The following is a 25,144-nucleotide window of genomic DNA, read 5'->3' on the forward strand; positions in this document are numbered from 1 at the left end:
TTTACTCACCTGGTAAAGTTTTTGCCTCAAGCAAGTGAGCAAGTATTCGTGGGCGATTGCGTAGTTGGTTATGTCGTGGATAAGTGTAAGTTTGAGTTATGGTTTAATTAAGGAAGAACCCCGCTGGACCGCCTCGGCTTTATTATACAAGACAAGAAATTGGATGGGCCCGTAATGGCGATGCAAATATGTTTAAAATTACCTATATATAGTATAATAGTTATATTTGTATACTATTTTATATTCTTCGTCAATGGAAATGTTATGGCAGTTCTTGGTGTATTGAAATCTTTTATTTTTTTCACCGTTTTATAATTACTCAGAGTGTCTTCAAAATATTAATTTTGTATTTTATCTAGTGCTGTTTATATATATAGGCGACGGTTACCGATTACCATCAGTTTGATTGTCACTTCATTTACATTAAAAGAAATCATTTTAAAAATGTAGAAAAAATTTAATAGTGGAAATGGATTTGTGGAATGTTTTAGTGAATGTCAGATTATACAGTTTCGTTCAATTATTTTTAATCACTATCTCATTAATTGGTTAAAAGATTCAAACTTTCACACAGCAGTGGTAGATTTCCGATGATTACATTTGCGTATGTCCAGTAACTGTTAGTTTAATGGTTCGCAAGCGCGTTTTATAATGTAATCGTACAGTATTCAAAATAATTACTAGTCTTAGAAGTAATTACTTGGTAATTTAATCATTAGTTTCATTTTTGCGTACTAGCAAAGGTAGTTAATAGAATGCGGCGATGGTTCATCACAGTAGCTATAAATCTGCCGTCAACGGGAGAGTTCGTTATTAAGTCGTCAACAAGAATTATAGTTCAACAGCAGCGGGCAATTGCAGTTAATGGTGATTCTGCGATTATTGGTTAGAAAAGCAGTAATAAATTAGATGAAATGGGCATACCACTTGTTTGCTCGACATGTTTGTTTTGAAGATCGTCGATGCAAGTAATGAGTTCAATACAATCGTTTTAGATTTACACATATTCTTCGTCTGCATTAGACTTATCAGTATATATCTATGTCTTATTCTGATGTATAAGCTATGTTACTGTAAAGTTTAATCAAAATCCGTTCAGTAGTTTTGCATAAAAGATTAACAAACATTCATCCATACTCACAAACTTTCGCATTTATAACTTAGTAAGATTACAAATACCTAGAAACAACATAATATTTTAAATAAATTGTATAATTTATTAAATAAATCATGTTTTGTACAGTTCCCTATAAAAATTATTGTTCAAATATATGCATTTTATTTTATAGATTTGTCGTTTACATGAACTTTGAGTAGTATCTTCAACATTTTGATAGTAAAACTTTTTTGTAACGTTCCAGCTATGGAGTCGCTAAGTTTTTTGTCAACGACAGAACGACAAAAAATAATGATATGTGTTCATCTCGGTTTAGTTGTGGGATGCATGAATGTCTCGAGTGTGACCAGAATGCGCAAGTTAAAGATAAAGGACCGTTGTTTCTATCCTCGTATAATTTATCTTATCGCTAGTTATATTTTTATGTCGATCTAAAGATATGCGTAGCCAAGTACTGTATGACATTTCTTAGCCTGAAAAATATAATAACTTGCCTTTATCATTATTTTATGGCTTCGTAGCGGTCTGTCCCAAGTTTCTGTTCTTTTTCTATTTATTTTTGTCGATCAACATATAGTCAATATAATGCTAATTTCATATTAATTAAAAACATAGTATATGGTTTAACGAAATACCAGAACCGTTATCCATGAATAATACTTTTTTCCTGGTTGATTTATATATTTGTAAGTATGTAATGTATATATTAGTATGTACCTAAGTGTATATGGGCAGGATGTGCTTCTCAAATGAAAGATTTTTTTATAAATGTCCATCCAAACGAATTGTTTTTAAAATTCTCTCTTGATAATTAGATATAGATTTAGATAGTTGTTGTCGTAGTAGACAGTATTACTATACTGTCTACTGCGACAACAACTATCTATACACACATTATATATATATATAATGTGATTACTATCACATTATCAATAATATTAGTGTATCATTATGTAAAATTACATTATGTGTGTATTTAGAAAAAATAAATGTTTCTATGGATTTGTTGACAGTTGTTGACAGTTGTCTAGTAATAAATAACACAAGCTCTATTTAGCTTTGAACTACATGGAGTTGTGAATTGTCCTGAAATATTATTATTTATTATCTTTATTAATGTTTAGTTACATTCAGCTAATTACTTAAGAATTGGTTTATAACAATACGTCTACTAAAATATAATACCTATTCCATTAATTGTAATGTTTTTACAATCCGATAAAGAGAAGATAAATTCTGAAGCAGCGTAATTAATCTGTCATTTCATCCTTAAAACTTTATCTCGGGTCCCATCATCGCGCCGGCGGACAAAAACACTTCACTTGATATTAATGAACCCACTTGTGTATCTAATAGACTTTCACCATCGAACAAATAATTAACATTGCGAGATTTTGGTGCGTCTCATATGAGTGACAGTGAGGCGTGTTCGTATTTAAGTGTTAACATGCGCATATATCACCGTTCGACTTGATACACCTGCGAGGCCACGCCCACTTTGCTTCGGTCCCCTTCGCCCCTGTTCACCCCCTTAATCTTCAGCTTAGCATCATCAAGATACCATTCCACGTTGAGACGCCATCGTGTACGGCAGTCGGTGCCGTCCGTCTCCGTTTACGTAGTGTTTTGTAGCGAGTGTGTGAATAACATTTTGTGTTTGCGTACCTGTTTTGTTTTGCGTTCCAGTTTTATTACTATCTTACTGTAAGTTAATAACATTATTTTTAATTTTAATTATATTTATTTTTTAGAGTTTAAAGCGTTTTTTTTATTTACTACAATTAATTAGATCTATTTTTAAAAATTGTCATACAGTAAGACGTCATTTAAACAGTTTCGTAGCGGATTTTATTGTTTTGGTGCAGTTTATTAAATAGCTTATCGGAAACCTCGAGTAGCCGAGAATAACTTCCTCTGGAATGATAACGCGTCCATTAATTATAAGAACTTCAACCGAGATAAAATTTAATTGCATAACACTATTTCATCAAGTTATAGTACTTAGATAAACATGTCTTACATTGTTATAGAATTATGAAAGTTACTTTTTGACTTGTTGCTTCATCAGGGGCGGAGTCATAGAATCGCAGTGGTTTATACGCAAGCGCGAAATGTACGCCTTTTTGGTTTACCAGCAAAGTATTCTAAGAATTATTAATGTCCGTTATTGCTTTCTTTTTTTAACTAGTTTATCATCAGTTGAAATTACTTCCGATGTTACAGAAGATCTCACATGGAAACTGTGATAATATGTCGATTGTCGTTATAGTAACGAGAACTGAATACAGTATTGTTTATTATAAACAGTGAGAACCGACCATGTAGATATTATTATTACAAAGGAATTTTATCATGAAATATCGATTTGACGAGTTTTATTAGTAGGTGTAATATAAATTGTAAGTCCATTACAGCCTCAATTCCAATACAGGTGAAAATATACAACAAATGGCAATGATTTCTAATTATATTTTATTAGAAACGGATTTTGTTTCCTACTGTTGGAATTAAAACAAATATTTTTTTGTATTACCCAAGAAATGATAAAAAGAGCCTTATTCTTATTGATTCTTAGGAACTAGAATTAAAATTTGTAAGCTAATAAAGCTATCATCCGGTTTAGTAATGTAGTAATTATTCAGTAATTTGTATATTGCTATACAAATTATATATCATTTGTTTAGATATGCTCCTTTTTATACTTGCATTCATCATACATTTTTTAACTCCTCTAAGTATGTCGTTAATTTTAATTTAACATTGTTTTAAACTTTTTCACGGCTGTTTTGAATTATAGAAATGAGATATTTATCATAATAATTTCATCAAAATGCTCCTGTTAAAAATAATCTAGTTATATTACGATCTAGGAACCTACTTGGTAGTAAATAGTGACCGTAATCAGCGTTTAAAAAATGGGGATGCCTTATTCGTTCTGCTAAATCTGATTCAAAGTGCCTTAATAATATGTGTCATCATTCTTCCCACTGAGGAAATTTGGACTGGAATTTGAAAGGAAATTGAACTGCAATGGAAACAAGCAAGAATATTTGATGAAAAATGCTATCCGTCGTCAATACATATGAACGATGGAGCACGCATGTCACAAAATACATTCTAACGTCTGTAATATCCCTTATCAAATACAATTCCTGGGAATAAAGATGTCATTTCTGTATAATCTGTAGTATCAGCGCCATATATTATTACCCTTCAGATATATGTAAAAATGTATACAGCTTATGAACAAGCTACTTGACGGCAGAAATAGATGAGACGGAGTTTTCGAGGATTTTGACGACTAAATCACCTCCTGTGAGATTCTATCTGATATCTATCGTAATTGCTTAAAATCTAGCCAAGCATAAATCAAGCATATTTATATTGTAATTTCTTCGACTCGGAGAGTCCTAGTTTGCAATTTTTTATTAGACATAGTTGCGTGGTTCGGTCAACTTACTTTTAAATTATTTTGTTCGTAATTCAGCCCGCTCTTATGAACTAACGAAATCCAAATTACAACCAATATAAGATGATCCATTCATTATAATCCAAACGTTACACTATGTACTTTACAAAGTTATATCAATGTGTCTGCATTGCGTGGGCGGCGCGCCGAGGCACCACGCTCACTGTTTATGAGTTTTATGACTGCTAATAGCCAATAATGTGCACCTCTTGACTCCGAACGCGGGGGGTTAACTTATTGGTGCTATGTAGGAAGCCGTTTGATACCTCGATGACCTTGTTGGTGTTCGATAACTCTGGATACCGTACTAAGTAAATTACAATTGATGCATTGATGTGTCGTTGTTAATTTATTGATGAGAATACTGCCAATTTGAGGCAGTATAGTAGGTACCTTATTAGATGTTATTGATGGATATAGAGCAAGAAAAACAATATGCGTATTATAAATATCTAGAGTCATCCATGTAACGAAATATCTTCTCAATTCAACATTGCATTCAACATGCTTTTATTAAATTAGTGCAGTACACCCTGAGTAGTGATCATATTAGCAAAATATAGGTTTTACTTACTTAGTTATTTTGGGAATAACGCATTGAAGAATTAATGCATTAATGTTACTACTAATTATTCTAAGTTTCTTTAATTATTACAGCAGTAATTAATGAATATATGAATTAAGTAAAATCCTCTGTTAATTATTAATCTTAATTTTTTTTATATACCTGAAATGTTAATTGTTTTGTTAATGTATTATTATACATATATTTATAACTTACACCATCAATAAACATTTGTTTCAAAACAATTATTAATTTCGCGTTTGATTATAGTATATTATTGAAGGATTTATTATCGCATTCAGATGGATAGATTCTTTTGTTATATCTACATTTATTATGTGTATGTAATTTCACAATTACATTAACAGAGACATTAAATAAGTTTTTTCACACCCACTTCAACAAAGAAATGGTTCTAGAATCAACTGTAATTGTGCAGTTTTCTCTCTTGTGTCAAGAATTTCTCGATTGTCTTCATTGTATTCGCAGCCTTCAGATATGGTTAACCGGACAACATCTATTTGTAGGCTGTATCTTAACTTAGATGTCGGATATACATTGTTAATTAATGTTTGTATGATATTATGGATGTTAATTGCAGTAATTAAACGTAATTATTATAATTAAAGTTTTTGAGTTCGGATATTGAATATGCTTACATAGGATTGAACTCACTAGCTAGTAATTTTGCCAGTAATAACTACTGACTAAATTGATTTATTACTTTATTTTAAAATTATAATTAACTTTATCGGGGAGACTACATCACATTAAACATTAATAAACATTGTTAATAAGAACGAAAAATTAAGCAGGCACTATTTGTGGTACTTACTCGTTTTATTTGTCAGAGGTGGAATGAATCCGCCTATGACTAAAAAATTAGTAAATAGCTTGAATAACAGCAGCACCTATCATGTTCCTTGAAGTGATTATAATTATATTGTGTGTATATTTCAACCAGTAAAGTTCTACTTTATCGAAATTATTTGAGAACAGGGCAGTATATTTTCTCGCATTGGCCGTATACCATATCTACAATTCAACATAGTTTAACATGTTTCATACTTTCTTCGGTCGGTCTTCTCTTTCTACATTTGTATAACGTAGAAGGAGAAGACCTGTAAGTAGTAATAAGTTTATATTTTATACAGGTATTGAATATAAATATAATATCTGGTACTGGTAGCAGATACCATTTAAAGTCAACTTTATACATGTTGTAAATTTCATTTAGAATCAATTAGAAAGCTACACTGTTTACTCATTGACTTTAAAGAAAATGCAATTGAGCGCGTGCGCATGTCACCACGTCTTTAATCTTTTAGCTAATAGCTAAGACGTGACCATATATGTCCGCATCTCGAACGTTAATCTGCGATACCTTAAACTCGTCCGACTTAATGTGTTGCTGATTGTATACCTAGTGTTTCTGCTTCTATTACCGTTTTAGCCTACAGCTATGTAAGTCTATGTATACTGTACTTTACTAGTATTAGTACCGCTTATTTTGGTATGACATAACATTATTTTTATTTTTAAATTTAGCCTGTATTATAGTAATTGTTTCTATTTAGCTAACGACATATAAAAATGGTTGGTAGTGTTACTTTTATAAATATAGATAACATATAGGTGTTATTATTATAACTAATATAACTCATAAACATTGGGAAAAACGTAAAAGTAGATAAAACATAAATTTATTTAAAAAAATCTATGTTAATCAGAATGTTCTCTTAAGTAAAACTTGATGCCCTTTATTTAAAATATGAATGATAAACTTATATTAAATTTATAAAGGTTGTCTCCTTCTGGTATAACATTGAATTTACCAGATGTACCGCGACAGAAGAATTTATGTGAGATCACGTAACAGTAACAAGATTTGAAAGTAAACTATTCGTAAGTATTTAAAATAATACAATTTGCTATAATGTTGTGAGCTCAAATAACTTTCCAAATAAGACATGCATTCGTCATAATTTGATGGGGCCACTAACCTCCCGTTTAGGGGCGTGTGTTAATAAACAAAAAAATACTGTACAGTCGAAACAAACACCCGCGGCGGCAACCAAATCCGGAACTCAAAAATCGTAACATCGTTCACGATTTCGACGTGAATAAAAAAAAATCAATGATATAGAAGAAAGTATAACTGATATAATCGATTTAGCGACTCGGCTGAAACGACGGGAAGTCTTCAATTACATGAAATATACTGTACGTTGCTTTCATGATGCATGAGTAACATCCGGTAAGGGACGCATCTGTCGTATCGCATCTCCTCCGCCAATCGTAAGTTGATGTCATCGTTAATTATCGCATTACACGGTGAACGCCTCGTTCATTCTAGTACCTAATTGAGACTAAACAGCAGAGGGTCTAACCGTTTCATCGAATGAAAAGTTATCGAAATCGTGGATAGGAACATTATCCATACGTAGTGTACGTATGGATAATGTTCACTTAAATGACAAAATGATAATTCACTTTTTGGTTATTACACTATACTAATTAATGTCTGAGTACACTAATCTTATTTGTAGTAGTTATGCTTTTTATTAATTAAAAATATCATTAAACTGGTAAGGCTATTTTATCCGCGTTGTTGAACTCTAATAAGGATATTGAATATATATTACATCTATCAAACCCGACTACGTATATGGAAAATAATAACTTTCCTTCCTCATTATCTGGGCCGATACAGAATCTAAACGTTTAATAAAATTAATGTCAATAGCGCCATTCATCCATCTCCTTTATGTTGTCCATCTATCTATCGCTCGCTTTGAATTATTTAAATGGTATTTACGAAGTGGTCAGTTTAATTTCGTTCGTTCAATCCACACAGCCGAATTTGATTTATCGCCTATCTCTTTACGTATGACGTACTGGCTGTATAAGGGGCTGACAAGAGATGGATGTCTGGACTCGGTTATTCCTTATTGCCGTCGGTTGTTCTTGAATTTATTGGACACGAAGTAACGGTTGCTAGACCCTTCGGTGGCCGTACCCACGTAATATATTGTAGTTGGAAGTATCCGCAAACCCGTTGACTTTCTTAAAAGATATATAATTTATTGGTCACACCACAGAAGATTGTGTTGTAATAATGTAGAATTTCCCGCTTGGATATTTCCACTATCGTAGACTTTGTTAAGCGATTGATGTTGCGGCATATCATAGATAAGTATGTACTGGATTTTCTCTTAAATTACCATATAAAAACAGCGCTGCCACGCTGGTACGAGGGCAAAATTATTGCAGGAAACAACTTAGCTTTTATGGTATGAGCCTATAATTTACAAGAAAATAATTTTATCTAGTTAGTCAATAATAGAAAATTTCTCCGAAAGCCTTAATGTGGAAATAATATATCATTTTTAAAAAGTTATTTAATATTCAATACCTAATCCATATTAATATCACTAGATAACAAAATGTTTAAAATATAGTATTGACATGTATTTCTTTTTATAAGTTTGTATATTATTTTGTTTTTGTCACACATTAGTTTACTTAAAAATCGACAATTACTTTTATTCGTTTTTGTTTGTGGTAATCAATAAAAACGAGGGAACATGTTTCGTTATTCAAATATCCAGTAAGACGAAAATTGTAGAAATATTATATAATATCCACAGACAAGAGCGTAGCTCTTAAATTATGAATGAATGAATTATATAATAGCATCCAAGTAAGTTGTTTTAGAAGCTATACGATTTAATTTTTGCTTAGCTTCGTTAATGATATGCATAAAAAACATGAAACTACCGAATATCTTGTATGCTGCTTAGATGATGATAATAATATGTGAACCGTTATTCGATTGTGTGATCGTAATCGATCGAAATGATCATAACCTGAATGAAGAAATCGGAGATTGTGATAATAAAGTGGTTAGAATCACATAAATACATATTATAAAATATAATCGACTGGACTTTAAATAAACAGCCTAATATTCGTAGAATATGCTATACGCTATATCAGAATATACAGGAACCATTTGGATGTAAACAGTATGTTATAAATATTGAGTATATGGCTTTATGTAAAATAAGCAAAATATTTTCTCATGATAGAGCTATGAATATACTACTACTAACTAACTAGTGGTGGCGGTATTATTTATGACGTTTGATAGCATCAGAACGGACTTGTCAATCACTATGTATGTGTACTATGCGTCTGAGCTGCTCGTGATAAAGTCGTGTTATGATAAAAATAAACCTTATGGTATTCAGGATAAGTGTTAAGGCGAGTGGAGATAAAGCTTTACCGATGGGTGTTCGTGTTAGCTGATCTGTCACGGCCATCCATCATTCATGAGTACGAGCGCGTAACGAGCCTATTCGAAGATGCGCCTGCGACGGTTTTTACACCCTCAACGTCATGTGTATTTTCGTATTGATAGATCACGAATTTGTATTTATTACCTTTGTATATTTTGTAAATGTTATTTTCAATATTGTTCTTTTGTATGTATTGAGATTATCGGATCACAATTAAGTCACATTGTGTATATTGTTAGTCGTGTTTGTTACGAGCGTCAATGAAAGGAACGGTACGAAAGCTCCTGATCAGATAGTAGAATAACTGAATAAATAATGTTCAGGCTACCCGTTCACTGAGTCGGCAGAATAGGGATTCTAACGATCTTCAGATTTTATCACTGATGTGACGTTTCAATATAACATACGCCAGGGCCGTGGTTAATGTTCAAACCTCAATTGGAGATGCACCGACGTTTTGCATCACAAACCATAGCGGGACTGCAAGTTTAATTCTTGCCGTCAATATTTGGTATCTTTTGATACCCTTGTTTTTTTTTTAACGATTTCTCCACCACTTCTTTTCTAGCTATAATTTTTGAGATATAGTAATTATAGGTCTTATATCTTATCACATATTATCTATTCAGGTGAATATCTGCTTATGTATTCATTGAAAATTTAAAGTTAATTGAAATACTAATAATTTGCGAACCGGTGACGTTTTATTAGTTACTTTACAGTAATACACTTCAGTATGTAACTTATAAAATTCAAATGTTAATGTTCTATTTTACTCTAGATACGAGTTAAGGACAAAGAATTTTTTATAAACTTATTTACTTTACATGCAGCATATTCTTCTGTTGTCCTGATTTGTTTTTTTCTGACATATCTGGCTATTCTACCAATATACTGTTGAAAGCATGTCGCTTACCATTAGGTAAGTCTTAAAAAGCCCAATTTAAGTTTGGAAAAAATTGTAAAATTTGTTCAAGTGCTTCTTTGTAATCGCCTATCATTGTCGTCAGTCGTTGTTTCTAATAGTTATAACAATTTGAAGAAAACAAATATATATATTGCTATATGAATATGCATGTGCTACTTATTGAACCTATTAGATGCACTTACTGATTTTCATCAATTGTAAATACATTAAGCATTGTACTGTCACTTTTTGCTGTTTCTGTGTGTCTTATCGGTACCAAATTCAGTGAACGCCGCGTCTAATGCTCAGTCGTGTCGTGAGTGGTGTCTTCAAGATATTATCAGACTTTCGCGAGACGTACCGTCTGAATCTGCGACATTCAGAATTTATGCGGCGTTTCGCCAACAACTACCTTTAATTACCTTGGTAAGATGTTCGTCAGTTTCCTATTAACTTGTATTTATTATAAAATAAAAGTAAAGATTGGAATGAATATTACACCATATGTATCTATCCAGTATACTAGAGGGTTCAAGGTTCTCATCATGTTGGTTTTGCGAAGATGTTTTTGACATACGTTAGATGTTTTAATTTCCTTACTCTGTATTATAGGTTATACCTATTTCAGACACCAGCTCCTCAGCAAGTCGATTATAATAATAAATTTAAGTATTTAATTATAAAAATAGTATTTTTTGTACGTATTATTGCCATCCATGTTTGTGAGGAGAAATAAATAAATTATATATTATATTACTCACGAATTATATCTGTGCTTTAAGTAAGTAGTCTCCTTTTTGGGATACTAAAATCCAAAATCGCTATTTACATTCACATTTTTAACAATCTAATGTTTCAAAGATATGATTATTGAATATCTATAGTTTTCTTAAACAATTGCCACACAAAATGAGGGCCTACAGGATTGAGTGTTGTGCAATAAAATGACGTAGCAAAATTAAAGATCATCTTAAAATCATCTAACATGTTTCATGAGGGTCCTGTCATAAGCTGTTCTCCTTGTCTCGTAATTGTGCATAATACTGTATCAAATTAAGCGTTAAATGACACAAGTACACTCCGAGGTTCCACAATTGAATATGTTCGTTAATATAGTTTTTTATCACAATGGCGCGAGACCGCGGTCTCACGGCGGCGCGTCTTTAATGTGGCCCTTATCGAGACATACAATAGGTTCATGACAGATTTTTAGTACATCGCACTTTCAACCGACTTCAAAAAGAGAAGATTCTTAATTAGATAAAAAATATTATCTTCGTTATTTATTAATAAATTTTGATAAGTCTGTTTCTTAATGAACACACCTCCCGCCTTTTTTATGAGTTTGCCTAAACACTTTGTATTGACTGAAATATTTATATAATATTTAAGCTCTGGTGATTATCGATTTCACAACCTTATATGTATGTATATGTGCCTACTTTCGCTGCATAAGATACTTAAATTAATATTGACAACATCTCACCGAGCCTATTGGAATCCGTTTAATTGACGTTTATGTTAATCAATTACCATTTTGTTTATCCAAGTTGGTTTGGATCCTTGCTATGTAAAGTAGGCTTTAATTAATGCGTATGAACTTTTAGATATAACAAAACTAGCAGCAATATGGCTTGGAGAAAGTTGAAGTGTTTTCAATGAACCGAGAATCACATTTGCATAGTGCCACGTATGACCTAAAAATGCAAATCTATACATACATTTTAGGGTATTTTATGTGCAGGTTTTCTAGTTAAATCTATTCAAGTGTTAAGATACTGTTTATTAGATTTGAATTGACGTTAAAATAAAATTAATGATTTTGAAAACGCGTAGAAATTAGTTTTGTAAGTATTAAAATATTCAACTTTTCGGATAAACCTATTTTAGAATGATTATTATACTTGTTTTTCTCTTTAATGTCTGCAAATTCAAGGTCTGCATAGGAAGTCGAGGTCCCGCCCAGCCCTCTATCATATCCTTTAACTAATTTTCTCCTCCTACCCATCACTTCTTAAAGGCCCGGCAGGTCACCTGCAATTTTTCAGGTATTGCGGGTGCTCATGGGCGGTAATAATCACTTATTATCAGGAGTGCCGCAATGTTGTTTGCTCGCTCGCTGGCGGGGACCAGTGGAGGGTGATAAGATGAGTGAGGTCAGGTCAGTTAGCCCACGTGGAAAATTGAACCAGAATATATGACGGTATCCAGGGGGAATCGCGTGGATATCAACCTGACACTGCTAGCAATGTGGTTATTAGTACACATTACTAACAATGCGACGGGTATAGGGGATTACGACGGACAACTAACAATTAGTTATAGTTGATAGATATTTTGATTTTATTTGAGTAGTTGTTAAATCATTTCCAAATTATTGATCTACAACACCTAATCGCAATTAACTGTTACCTTAGGAACGGGACTAGTGTTTACTAATCTAATAAACATTAATATTAATCTTTATTATTGCAAATATCAGAGTCAGACTCGTTTCAGAATACAGTATACGTTGATAGATTATATGACATTGATGAGTAACTGTTTGTTACACGGCAGTGTTGCTTACTGCTAACATTATCAATATAATGGCAAAATTAAAAAAAAATATATATATAGAAATGTACAATACTGTACATTACAATACTATATCATTATATTACATTTTTTTAAGATATAGCTCCCTTGTTGTTAAATCATATTTACACTATTTGACAATTCCTTTACGGTTGTTTACAATTGTATAAACTGTACAAATGGTTGTAACAGCATCGAAATATCGGGAACTCTTTCATAAAATTATCATGGTGAGTATCTCGTTTATATAATGTGAACAATTCATATGTACACTTATCTTCACTTATAATTATTTGTATAATTGCTGTTTTTATACACCTAATTATATTATGTTACCTAATTGTAAGTAGTTAAAGATATAATATAAAAAAAATACATACCGATTATAATATTTTTTTAAAAAGTACTTATAACCAAAAATAAGGTTGACAGATTGCAAAATGTTAAATCCGCAATGATATCTTCTGTACTGTATATATCGGGTATATTTTTAAATGTAGCTAAATCTACACTAACTGCATAAAGTAGCTAAGTTGGCAACACAGCTAAACGAAATAAATGCTGTCGAATTTGTATTCCCCGTATGTAGGTAACTGTGATGTAACGTTTATGTACAGTGTAATCTCTGTGTTTTATGTCCGAGGGAACGCCACTAACGATTGATTAATGACTTGAGTTCTGCCGATAGTGAGACGAGTCTGCCGTCCGACAATATTGTCTCATTTATTGCTAATGATCTATTGAGTATATACCTGTACTATATTTGTGCTGTGTAATTTTACTTTCTAATGTATTTGACTTACATTCGCAATTAACATACAGCAGTTGGTGATAGTTCAATGTTTGCGTCCGCTGTCGGTAATTGTTCGTGAGATATTCGTCTAGAGTTAAGTAGTGGTATGTATGATTTGTTTTTAAACACAATATGTTTGTAGCTATGTGGTTTATTATTTTTATGTATTACTGTTTTAACTTACTTCAATTTTATTATGGTGATATTATCCTGATTTCTTAATTGTGAAACCATCTAGCCATAGCAATTCGAATTTACTTTCTGTAATTTATTTTTCAATTTGTGATACATGACGCTACATACAAGTATGCATATTGTAAAACTCGCTATTTAAGTTTTAAATCGTACTTAGTTTATAGTTCATACAACCAGAAGCAGAAGCTGTAAAGTCCAACTGCAGCTAACACCACAAAATAATAGTTCTATCTACAAAGCCTCATACTAAGCTTGAAATATTTTGTAAATTTAAATATGTTTAATATTGTATCATTAAGTATATATACTGTCATATAAAGTTTACCGCCAGCATGCTGTAGGAATATAAGCAAAATTAGACCCAGGCTTCCTATATTACTGTACAGAAATAAACTATCACGTATGCCTAAGTCGAATTAGAATGGTTTGTTTGGAGTCCGACTTTTAACGTCTAAAATCCGCACATTCTAAATTTGACGAACATATTTTACATAAACACACGTTGCGTATGAAGCGTAACGTATAATTTCACAAAAAACGTTGTTATAATGCCCCACGAAATTGCCGTGATTCGTTTCTGAACTCCGAGCCGTCGATTTCATGCGGCCGCTCGTAATTACACAATAATCTATGTTGGTTCTACAGATATTGTTCTTGCAATGACCTAAACTTAAATATCACGCAGCAAGATGCCAACATTATTGTTAGTGTGTATGATATAATGTACTTTATCGTCTATTTTCCTCAATAACTCAACCAAGCGGCCGATAATAAAGCTTTGACATTATAGAAATCCATAATAATGATCGCAGTCAACAATTACATATGCCCAATCAAATTTAATCCTTACGTATATTATTTCAGGGTATACAGCTAGTGATTTATTAATATTAGTAAGCCAGACAAAAAAGTATAGGTATGCTATGGTCTTTTCGTCACTTGGCGTTTTTATAACGATTTCTGAGAAGAGAGATAACGTTCGGGACCGTTGAGTCGATGACGTATATATGTTATAATCATATACTCAAGAAAATATTGAGCACTTCAAAGTTATAATTTTACCGTAAAACGAATTTATGTTGTCAATCTACTATTGTCCTTCTAAAAAAGTCGATAAGTTCCTGCAATACTTTTTTTATACTAACCTATAAAGCAAACATAATATTGAATCATTTGCTGACGTCATTGCAGATTACAATCATTTTCCTTGATTTTAGATATACTTTCAGATATACTTTTAGATAAACATTAATAAACGACTAACACCAGTACTACGAAATTTGTATTAATGTAAATAATAATATGAGAAAGCGAATTTTGAAGTGGATTTGAATCGCCGGAAGTACTCTAGTTGGAATTCACTCACTATTTGGAAGGTTCATTATTCGTGACATAGGAATTTTATTTACATTGAATATTACGAGAAACCAATACAGGCTATTACTAACCTTAAATATACATTTCTATTTACTCTTTTTTATGTACATCATTCATATAAATAAAAATACCAGTAACGTATACAGCAATTTTACTATTAATTTAACGATTAGAAGTAGGACATTCATATTTATTATTTAACAATATTCGTCTCATACTTCGACGGTGATTAGTCGTTGAATCTAGTTTTATTGTGCTTTTAGTTTATCTATATATTAATATTATACCTGTAAAATAATATAAAATTATTTTCTTATCGCTAACATTAAAGCTAATTCAAACATAATTAATATCATCAATATCTTTGGCTGGATAAAGGGTACAATTGCTCTAACCTCCATCTGGAATTAATTTCATCTGTGCCGGTGGTTGCGAGACTGTACGTAATTATCGTGGCATCGATTCTGTTCGCTCAGTAATGAAGATATCGCCCCATCTTCTTTATTGCAGTAATGAAATATGGAAACTGTTGGAGCGGGCATGACTTATTAGTGCGTGGATTTATTTGTATTCATATACATATCATTTATTTGCTCATTTAATTATTTTTAAACTTTAAAGAATTTTCTCAATTTGATTGTTGTTTAGTAGGTTAAAAATTAAAAAATATATCAGTCAGGAATTTCGGTTTCATAATCCTATTATTTTTACAAATGAACGGTTCGTTTCATTGTAAGTGTAATTATACAGTCTTGAGGAACTCAAATCTCATACTTCTAAGTGAAGGCATGAAATCCTTAGTCTTCAAAAGGTACCACAGGTTTCAGATGACGTCATGATGTCTATGACTCTGTTCAAGTCATATTTGTGATGGTTTTTGTTTTGTTTTGTTTTCAGTTACATAAAAGTATATTTCTTTCTAAATATCTCTATTTCTTTTATTTGTTACTCCTTACTTTTGTTTCTTTTTGTATTAATTTTAATACGGTACTTACAATTTTATTTTCAGATAAGGAGGTATTTATTCAGATAATTTTTTTATTTGTATATTTACATAATGTATTATTTTTTATAGCAATGAATTTGTATAACATGTCTAATTTTTTAGTGCACAGTCAATAATCTTTCTCTGTCAGTCAACCACACATGGGTGAGTAGATGACGTCGCAAGGTATTAAGTCGCCTTTTTATAATGTGCATTAAAGTTAAATAAATAGAGAATATAATAATAATAATAATAATATAGATTTCATACCATGTCCAAAAAGCAATGGACGCACTACCACAAAAGTCAATGTTGTAGGCCGTTCACCGGCACTAAGAATGCCGCCGACGTGCATAAATAATCGAGCGTAATCAGTTTTTATCCAGCCGATACACTATTTAAGCGATTGTTGATCTCCGCAGTACCGCATTCTCTATACCTCGGTCGTTCACTAGAAGTAGTTGCTGATATATATGTTACAGTCAACACTAAACGCAAACTACTACTAAAAAGACCCAAAAATAAGTTCCGTTTTTCAAATGAATCCATTAATTTAATAATTAATTGTAAATGTGTTTATTTAGAAATTTGTTAATATTTGTTTACTCTAATGTTATTAAGTGAGTAATAATAAAACTTGTTTCCCCTCGTAGCAGAGACATTATAAACAGCTACAACTCTATCAAATAAAAAGGAAATAAATAATTTGATTAAAATTAAAAGGCCGTAATTAATTTCAATGTAATTAATCAAAGATAAACAAAATTAACTTAGATAACCGAATTTAATTAACTTAAGAGACATTCAGTTACCAGTGCATTAAATGCACAAATGACATTCAGTTTTCCATTAATATGCATTTATGCTAATAATATTTTCAAAGACTTGATTTCAATCTTTAGTAATTTAATACATATTTAACAGTTTAAATAATAAAAATAAATACATTTAATTCTATATAAAAAAATGCAATTTTAAACTCTATCGTTTACAAGAAACATCGAGATGTATTGATGTAGATGTAACTAAGGTTTCGAGCAGAACGCAGAAAAAAAAGAACATGAGAACTTGCTGTTTTGACGGTAGGCTAAACATGCCTAGATTAAATTATTTATAAATTAAATTAATTTTATACAAAATAAAATAAATTTACTTATTATAGATAGTTAATTATTAATGAAATTCTAGTTTTAATACCTACCTTCTAATTGCATTAAAAATACCTAATACGCTTTGTAATGTGCTCTGTCAGTTTTTGGGGTCTTTACACTTTATATTTTTTGTATTTTGCATTATTTCATTACGTTCATTATTTTTTATAACTTAATAATATGTTTACTGCCTTTGTCTGATATTGTGATAATATAGATTACAGATTTTAATAATTCTAACCGTATTGTTTTTTGTTTCAGAAATATATATGACGTGTGTGAACGCCACCGTGTGAAGCCAACGTGATATAAATGTAGGTATATCAGTTACAATAGATAATAGCTAGCCACATAATTAAGGCTCTTGTAAGTAGGCAAATAGTAATATATAGTAAATAAATAGTCTATGGTAGAGTTTTGTATCTTTTATCATAATTCTTGCTTTTATTCTTTTCTAAAAAGTTGCAAGTCTATGGTATTCACATTATTATTAATGGAAACAGTCGGTCTGCAGGAGGAGAAGACCACCAGTTATGTATATCCAAGAAAAAGTTCTACGGATTTTGATTTATTTTAAAATTCATAGGATTTTATATAAAATTGCTCTCATATATTTTTTTTCACGTAGATTATTTTTTGGTACCAAATACATGATAAACCTTGCATAGGTTAACTTATTTGTAATTTTTTCCCTTCTCGGGTGGGCAATCATAATATTATATTATTATCATAATGTTATAACCAAAATTCAATGACACTTTTGGGGACTCCTTAACTTCAATTAGATTAGCTTCATAAATTTTCTTTTTATCGGATGATCAATTTCTATAAGTGGCAGATTGTAGTGCTATTTATTATAATTCAATTTCTCACTTAACCATTTAACTTACGTCTACCATAATGTTTAACGTTACGTAAAGAAAACATAAATCTAATGAACACAGTGCTTGTTAACTCCGGAATATAACGTAATAAATAATGCGACGTTTGTTATTAAGTACTAATATCTTAACCGTACACTGATCTCAATCTCATCCGATACGATGTTATCAGATAGTACTGTCTCGTTCATTTTATATGAATGACCTTTATTAGAGTGAGAGGGACGGCCCGTTTCCTGGTTCGTTTAGTTGGAATGTAATTATTCTGGTAATGAGAGTCTAGGATTCTTGAAAGGGTAATTTGCAAAGGATTGAACCACGTTACGATATGAGTTTGACAAACAACTCGACAGTTTAAAGTTGCAGACAATGACATAGAAACTGAATATCTAAATTAAAATCTTTGAATATTAATTAATGTAGTCAATATTAGTATAATTACAAATAATGTTATATTCGTACTGTATCTTGATGATGATCAAGAATTTTACACAAATCGTTTTTACAAACACTTGATATCATGAGTATTATTGTTTAATAGTTTGATTTGGTCTTGGTGAATTGTATGTGTGTATTTGCAAAAAATATATATAAGTATTCCTATCAATTATTATAAGATTTATCTAGCATTAATTGTAGTGTGTGTATGTTTGTTAAAATATCAATATTGACTACGACTCCCAAATTCTTCAACAAGATAGTTATTTCTTTGGTATAAACTGTGAAACTGTACACGTATCAGACACTTTAATTTGCTATAACTAATTAATAACTAATTTGACAATATTTCTATTTATTTAATAGATATATCATCAAATTCGTTATTATTTATTATGGTGATACTAGTTTCGCTAAGCTCTTTGTAATATCATCATTATCAAACAAGTGATAATAAAATCTTAATTAATCGACGAGACTACGATATAAAAATAGCAATATCATTCATGCGAAAGTGAATAGTTGCAGTTGAGGGAAGGCCTTAACTTGTATCTGTTAAATGAGTCAAGATTTTCCAGAAGTATAATCAGATGAATTTGAAAATAAACGTGACAAGGTCAATGGCAATGTGTTTTTTCGGCGTACCTCCCAAGTGACCGGGCATGCAGTAAGATACAGAAGCATCAATATAAATATTATGTAACAATAAATCTTATGTGATTAAAGAAAATGATTGAAGTAGGCAGTATCTATATGCACACCCAACCCCAGCGGATATTTAGAATATATCTTAATTTTTTTTATAACGGATATCTATTCATAACTATAGTTAAAGAGATATCATTATTTTTCTTTTGATAAGACAATAATAATATTGACACAGCTCCCGGAAGGTCAAGTTGTACAGCTGCCTATCCATTGGATAAACGATTTCTTTCCCGAATACCAATTTCCAGGCTATTTATTAGTTTTTTATTTACTATTGGCATTACTTATGACAATCCTACCTAACAATTTTCTTTAACATACAAACTAATTGCTAAACCTTATCCTATGTATGTTCTTATTATTACAATTTATTTTTTACTATATTACAGTTTTTATTTGAATAAACTATTAGGACCAGTATATACCAGGAATCATTATTGCGCCTGTAGTTGTAACACTATGTCCGTGGCATGTCGTATCGTGAGCACTGGGAAGCGACGTGTGCACAATTATCTACGCATTTCTACATATGTGATGCGCATGCGCTGCCTGTCCGCTGTTCTTGTTTTGATTGTTGTCTAGCAATGTCCAGTTAATTTTATTGTGTAGATATAAAGTCGTAAAAAGTTTCAGACGTAAGTATAAATAAATTTATTGTGGGTTTATCACTGTTATGTTGTTGATTTGATTTTTAATAAATCATTATATAATCGTTAAATATTTAATTAAATAATTGTTCATTTGAAGGACTCAGTGCGTTTTTTTTAAATTGTTCGTTTCATTCTATTACTTATTATACATACATCTATATTTTGTTAAGTATTTCTATGGGATATATATAGTACGCATAGTTTGAGATGTGTTAGGTGGCTTTGTGTGAACGTTTAAAATATAAGTGTGTGCTTTCATTTTTATCTTATTTTGCTCTATTTATTGAACCTTTTAGCTTGTTTACATATAGGCAGAATTGCACGATACCATATATCGGTAACTTGTGATACCAATGATTATGTAAGTCGTGAGTTTCTTGAATATATGTACATCGATCATAACAAATAATAGTACTCGTAATATATGTACCTACTTTCGTGTTGTTCGCAAAGGAAATTCACTTCTACATTACATAGAAACCACTGCGAAATCGCCGAGTCGCATCTTGTAGACGGAAGTTTTATACCTTCTAACGTGCCTTTTTCATTTGTAAACTGGAAATTTTGCGAATCGACATGTAAACTGTGCGCTGTATCACATGCGCGTATCTAGCAGACAGTCGGTGTTCCCACGAGGACTGGCAACCTCGGAGATCGGTGGGCGACGATGACTGCCACCGACATTGGGGTTATCGACTTACATGCACCACCATAAACGACAACTGTTTATGCCCTCGAAAAGATTGTTCTAGAAATACTTTGTTCCGCGATAGTTAGTATTAATTACATAAATATATCAATGTATGTGTGTATGCGTATGCTTGATAGATTTTTTGTTTGGTAGTTTCGACCTGCAAACAGGTGGTTAAATTGTTTCCAAATCTGCTTTTAATAAAAACATCGGTAATAGAAACAAAATCAGAATTTCCCGCTAGTTGTGGAGATACAAGTGGACAAAGTAATTAAATATCGCTGTCTTACGGTTTTTATGTATAATTTATTAGTCATTTTATGTGACGGAAAGCCCGTCAATAATATTATATAGATTATTATAGCCCCACGGATATTTATAAATTGCACTGTGGTGATATGTGGTGCGTCAGCGTTATGTTTTCATGTTTATCTCCATATCCGGTAACTTTACAGTCACTCATCATTTGCCAAATCGTAACTCGGCGGAAAAAATGCAGACAATTAAAACAAAATAAAAATAGTCTGATATGATTCGGCACTAACATCCTGAAAGGCAGTGAGTTTCTCTAAATTATGTATATTAAGGAATAATAGGAAATCTTGAAATAAAATCCAGTAACCGAAAAGTCAGGAGAGAGGGGTAATGGTAGGTCAATCCTCCTTCATTCAGCAGTGAAATGAAAATTGAATGGCATGATGATTCTGATGATGCTCTTTTCTTGAACTAATGTGTTACTGTTTCAGTCGTATTTTTTATCCACATTGTATTCACAGCATTTACTAAGACAACTGTCTTGTTGTCTTGGACTTTGTTTTACCGATATTACTTTAGACTTGTTGTAAAAGAATTTTATAAGATACGATGAATAAGATTTTGTAAAAAAATAGAAAGACATTAAACGATATGACGACGAGACGAAAACTTAATAACGACACATATCAGAACAAATTACTTATATTTATTATCTAATAAAAAGAATACATTGAAATGGAAACAAAATCTAATATAAAAAATAAAAGTCGGTAGAAAATTGCAATTGCAGTTATAATTTAACCATATATAAGATAATATTACATACTATAACTAAACGCAAATATATACTTTAACTACTAATGTACAGCATGGCTACCGTATCATCATCATCTACTTCTTTCTTATCCCATTTGGAGTCTGCGTAATGTTTTTCTCTTCCATTCATCCCTGTTCTCAGTCATCTCGTTATTTACTCCTTACCATATCACCTTTCACACATTCCATCTATCTGTTTTCGGTCTTCCTCTGCCCTTATAACCATCTACATACGTAACTCTTCATTAAAAGTCAAAAGTAAAAAAATAAAAAAAGTAAAAAATCTTTCTTAAAATATTATCTATGGCTATATATTTAAATTAAGCAATCCAAAGTTTTATCTATGTAGGTTTGCATGAAACTGTAACTTTTTTGCTAGCTGTGTTTCAGCTCAAGGCTGAGATTATAATAAGAAATAACAAATTACAGGATAAGGAGAACCACATCCTAAACATTTGATTTCAATTCAATTAAACAAACTGAAATTTTATTCTGAAAGTTTGTATGTAACTCTAACTTTTTTACTTGCACGATCGGGTTTGGCGTCACATCATAACGTGAAGTCCGTAATGCTTCAAGAATATAGACGACGGCTACCACTTACCATCATGTAGGTCGTCAGCTTGTTGGCCATTCTAATTAATAAAAAAAAACTTTAGAAATGTATACTTATTGCCAGCTCGTGTTTATATCTTAACATAAAAATAATTATATGTAATATATTTTGCTACTTAAACAGCACAAATTATTACTACTATCACTGCTTTCAGTACTGTCGGCCTCACAAAGATTATGTGAGATAATGTTTAATAATATGTTGGCAACAAGATGAAAAATATATCTTTATAAGTATTTAAAATTGACTTTTTTTTATAAACAATTGACATCGCTTTTAGTGTATAGAAGCGTTTCTGAGTCCATTTTGTCTTCTAAATGGACCGTCGATCTCTAGTAGTGAGTCTGAGAGGTCAGAAGAAGACATATTTGTTTAAAGGTATTAACAGAGAATGAATTAAATTTGAAGCAAATGTGATACCTGTGACATTTTCTCACCCAAAAGAATACTTTTCATTTTTGTGTCACAACATGTAAAACAAAAATATAATAATTTCATTAAATACTTGAACATATGTATGTTACATAGAAAATATTTTTTTAAATGAATTGTGACGTCTGAAAAATAATAAAATTTGAATATGTGATAATAAAATACATATAGTACCTACGGCAACTTTAAACGTTTTGTCTTCTAGATAATTTTGATCAAACTTATCTTGACGCCCTACGTTCTATATGAAGCCGACTGTACACAACCGGGTACGATATGAGAATCATTGACTTTGACTGACATTGATAAGTGATGCTTATGACTAAGTAGGCAATGATGAGTAGGTAACGGAACGTAAACAGAAACCAGCCGAAAAATGATTAGTTCTAATGTCAATTAATTTTTGCTGTGTGATTGAGTATGACAAAGCGATGGCTAAGTAACTTCTACGTCTGATTAATCGATTGAAATATCAGCTAAATAATTTATGTACTAAATTAACATAAATAAATTAATAGATGACCAGACGGGAGTTGTGCAAGCGTGGATAAGTCACGTTTCATACATAAGTTGCTATTAGAATTATTAGCAAAGCCAGTTGCTTGCAAAAAGTATTTGTATTGACGACTAAAATGAGGGTATTCTGTATTCGATGGTAAATGTTTGGTTATATTGTTAGATTATCCATTGTTAAAAGTTAACGAACGTTGACAATATAGGTAAATGTAGCTACCATTTATAATTAAAAAAATCTAATTTGTGGAGTTACGTAGAAACAAGACAGTCGAATAATATCGCTCAAAGTTAATACTAATTCAGAAAGTAGATAATAGAGATAAATATATATAATAGAGTAAAAATAGGACTAATTTTTACTATCTTACATATATATAAAATTCTCGTGTCACAATGTTAGTTACCATACTCCTCCCAAAAGGCTTGATCGATTTTTATAAAATTTTATATGCATATTCAGTAGGCCTGAGAATCGACTACTATCTATTTTTCATACCCCTAAGTGGTAAGGGATATCCACCCCTAATTTTTTTTTATTTATCTACATAATATTTTATTTTAATTTTATTATTAAATTTTCTAGCATGAACCTCAATATTTTAATTTATATGGCAAAACAACGTTTGCGAGGACAGCTAGTATTTTATATAAACTCGTACAATATGTTTTTATTATTATTTTTGTTGAAAGGTATTAGCAGAATACTGGTGTCCTGATACTCCTATCACAGAATATGCGAAGCGTGAATCTATAAGATTTACACGTCTCTTTCAAAGTAAATTCAAAATTTGAATTTCTATTGCATACTCGTGTGCATGTGTTTAGGAATAATTTGAAGTATTAAACATCCTGTCACGACCCCTGTCTGCAGTGAGACGTGAATATACAAGTCTAGCCGAGTGTAGCCATACAATATGTCAAATATGAAATTCTATTAAGGGAATGGCTTTGCATCTTTGATTTTACATATTTCGCGTTGAACGCAACATTGAATAACTGTTTACATTTTGCTAACGACTGGTTACGGCAATTGTAATAAATTACTTCCTAATTCTGTCTCTATATATGTTGTTTTTTTATGTTTGTTTAAGTTTATTCCTCATTATTCGTAGCCATCTTGTCATCTTTAACATATACCTATATCTTTATAGCAATTGTGGTTGATTTTTTATTTTGTGGCACGAATTATGTGTCTCTCATGACTGTTAGAGACATATTACGTTTTTAATAATCATGTATTCTCTAATTAAAACTTTAAATTCGGTTAATTGTGCATGCGATATTCGGGAACTATGTTCTTAATGGATCTACAATATAAAATGTAGCTTTTTCCATTTGCAAGTTTCTAGAAATAATTGTTTCAGGCGCAGAAAACTGGTCAAGTCACTTTGTAAGCATAGATTGTTGAGTCCATAAAGAAGGAATGGTATGAGGAAAAATTATAAATATAGGTATTATTAATATGAATTCATTAGAAAGTATCTTCTCTTTGTGCATATTTTTTTAATAAATACTTTTATAATGTTTATTAGCATATTTCCAATCATATGTTTAACACATTGGAACCCCTCACTAATTTAAAAAATAACACAAGTACTCGGTAAATTGCGAACAGGTATACAATTTCTCTCTTACATTATAATGTGTAACAAATAGTTATAGTTCACAATTCTGACGCGATATGATGTATGTCCGTTACATCGC

General features: G+C 31.2%; 1 protein-coding gene across 2 annotated transcripts in view; it reads left to right on the top strand.

The window, feature by feature from the left end:
* Nucleotides 1–2,691: 2,691 nt before the first annotated feature.
* Nucleotides 2,692–25,144, top strand: part of LOC131848123 (protein N-terminal asparagine amidohydrolase) — a 46,744-nt gene continuing 24,291 nt past the window's right edge. The window contains exons 1-2 of one of the 2 annotated variants that reach the window (XM_059197882.1): nucleotides 2,692–2,821; nucleotides 17,699–17,751. The gene's annotated coding sequence lies outside the window, so the exon portion shown is untranslated. Of the gene's footprint in view, nucleotides 2,822–13,733; nucleotides 13,834–17,698; nucleotides 17,752–25,144 lie in introns of those variants that run through there. The other variant, XM_059197883.1, reaches the window with a different exon arrangement.

Source organism: Achroia grisella, unplaced genomic scaffold (assembly GCF_030625045.1).
Source record: "Achroia grisella isolate CSIRO2021 unplaced genomic scaffold, CSIRO_AGI_Agris_v1 utg546, whole genome shotgun sequence".
Taxonomy (NCBI): domain Eukaryota; kingdom Metazoa; phylum Arthropoda; class Insecta; order Lepidoptera; family Pyralidae; genus Achroia; species Achroia grisella.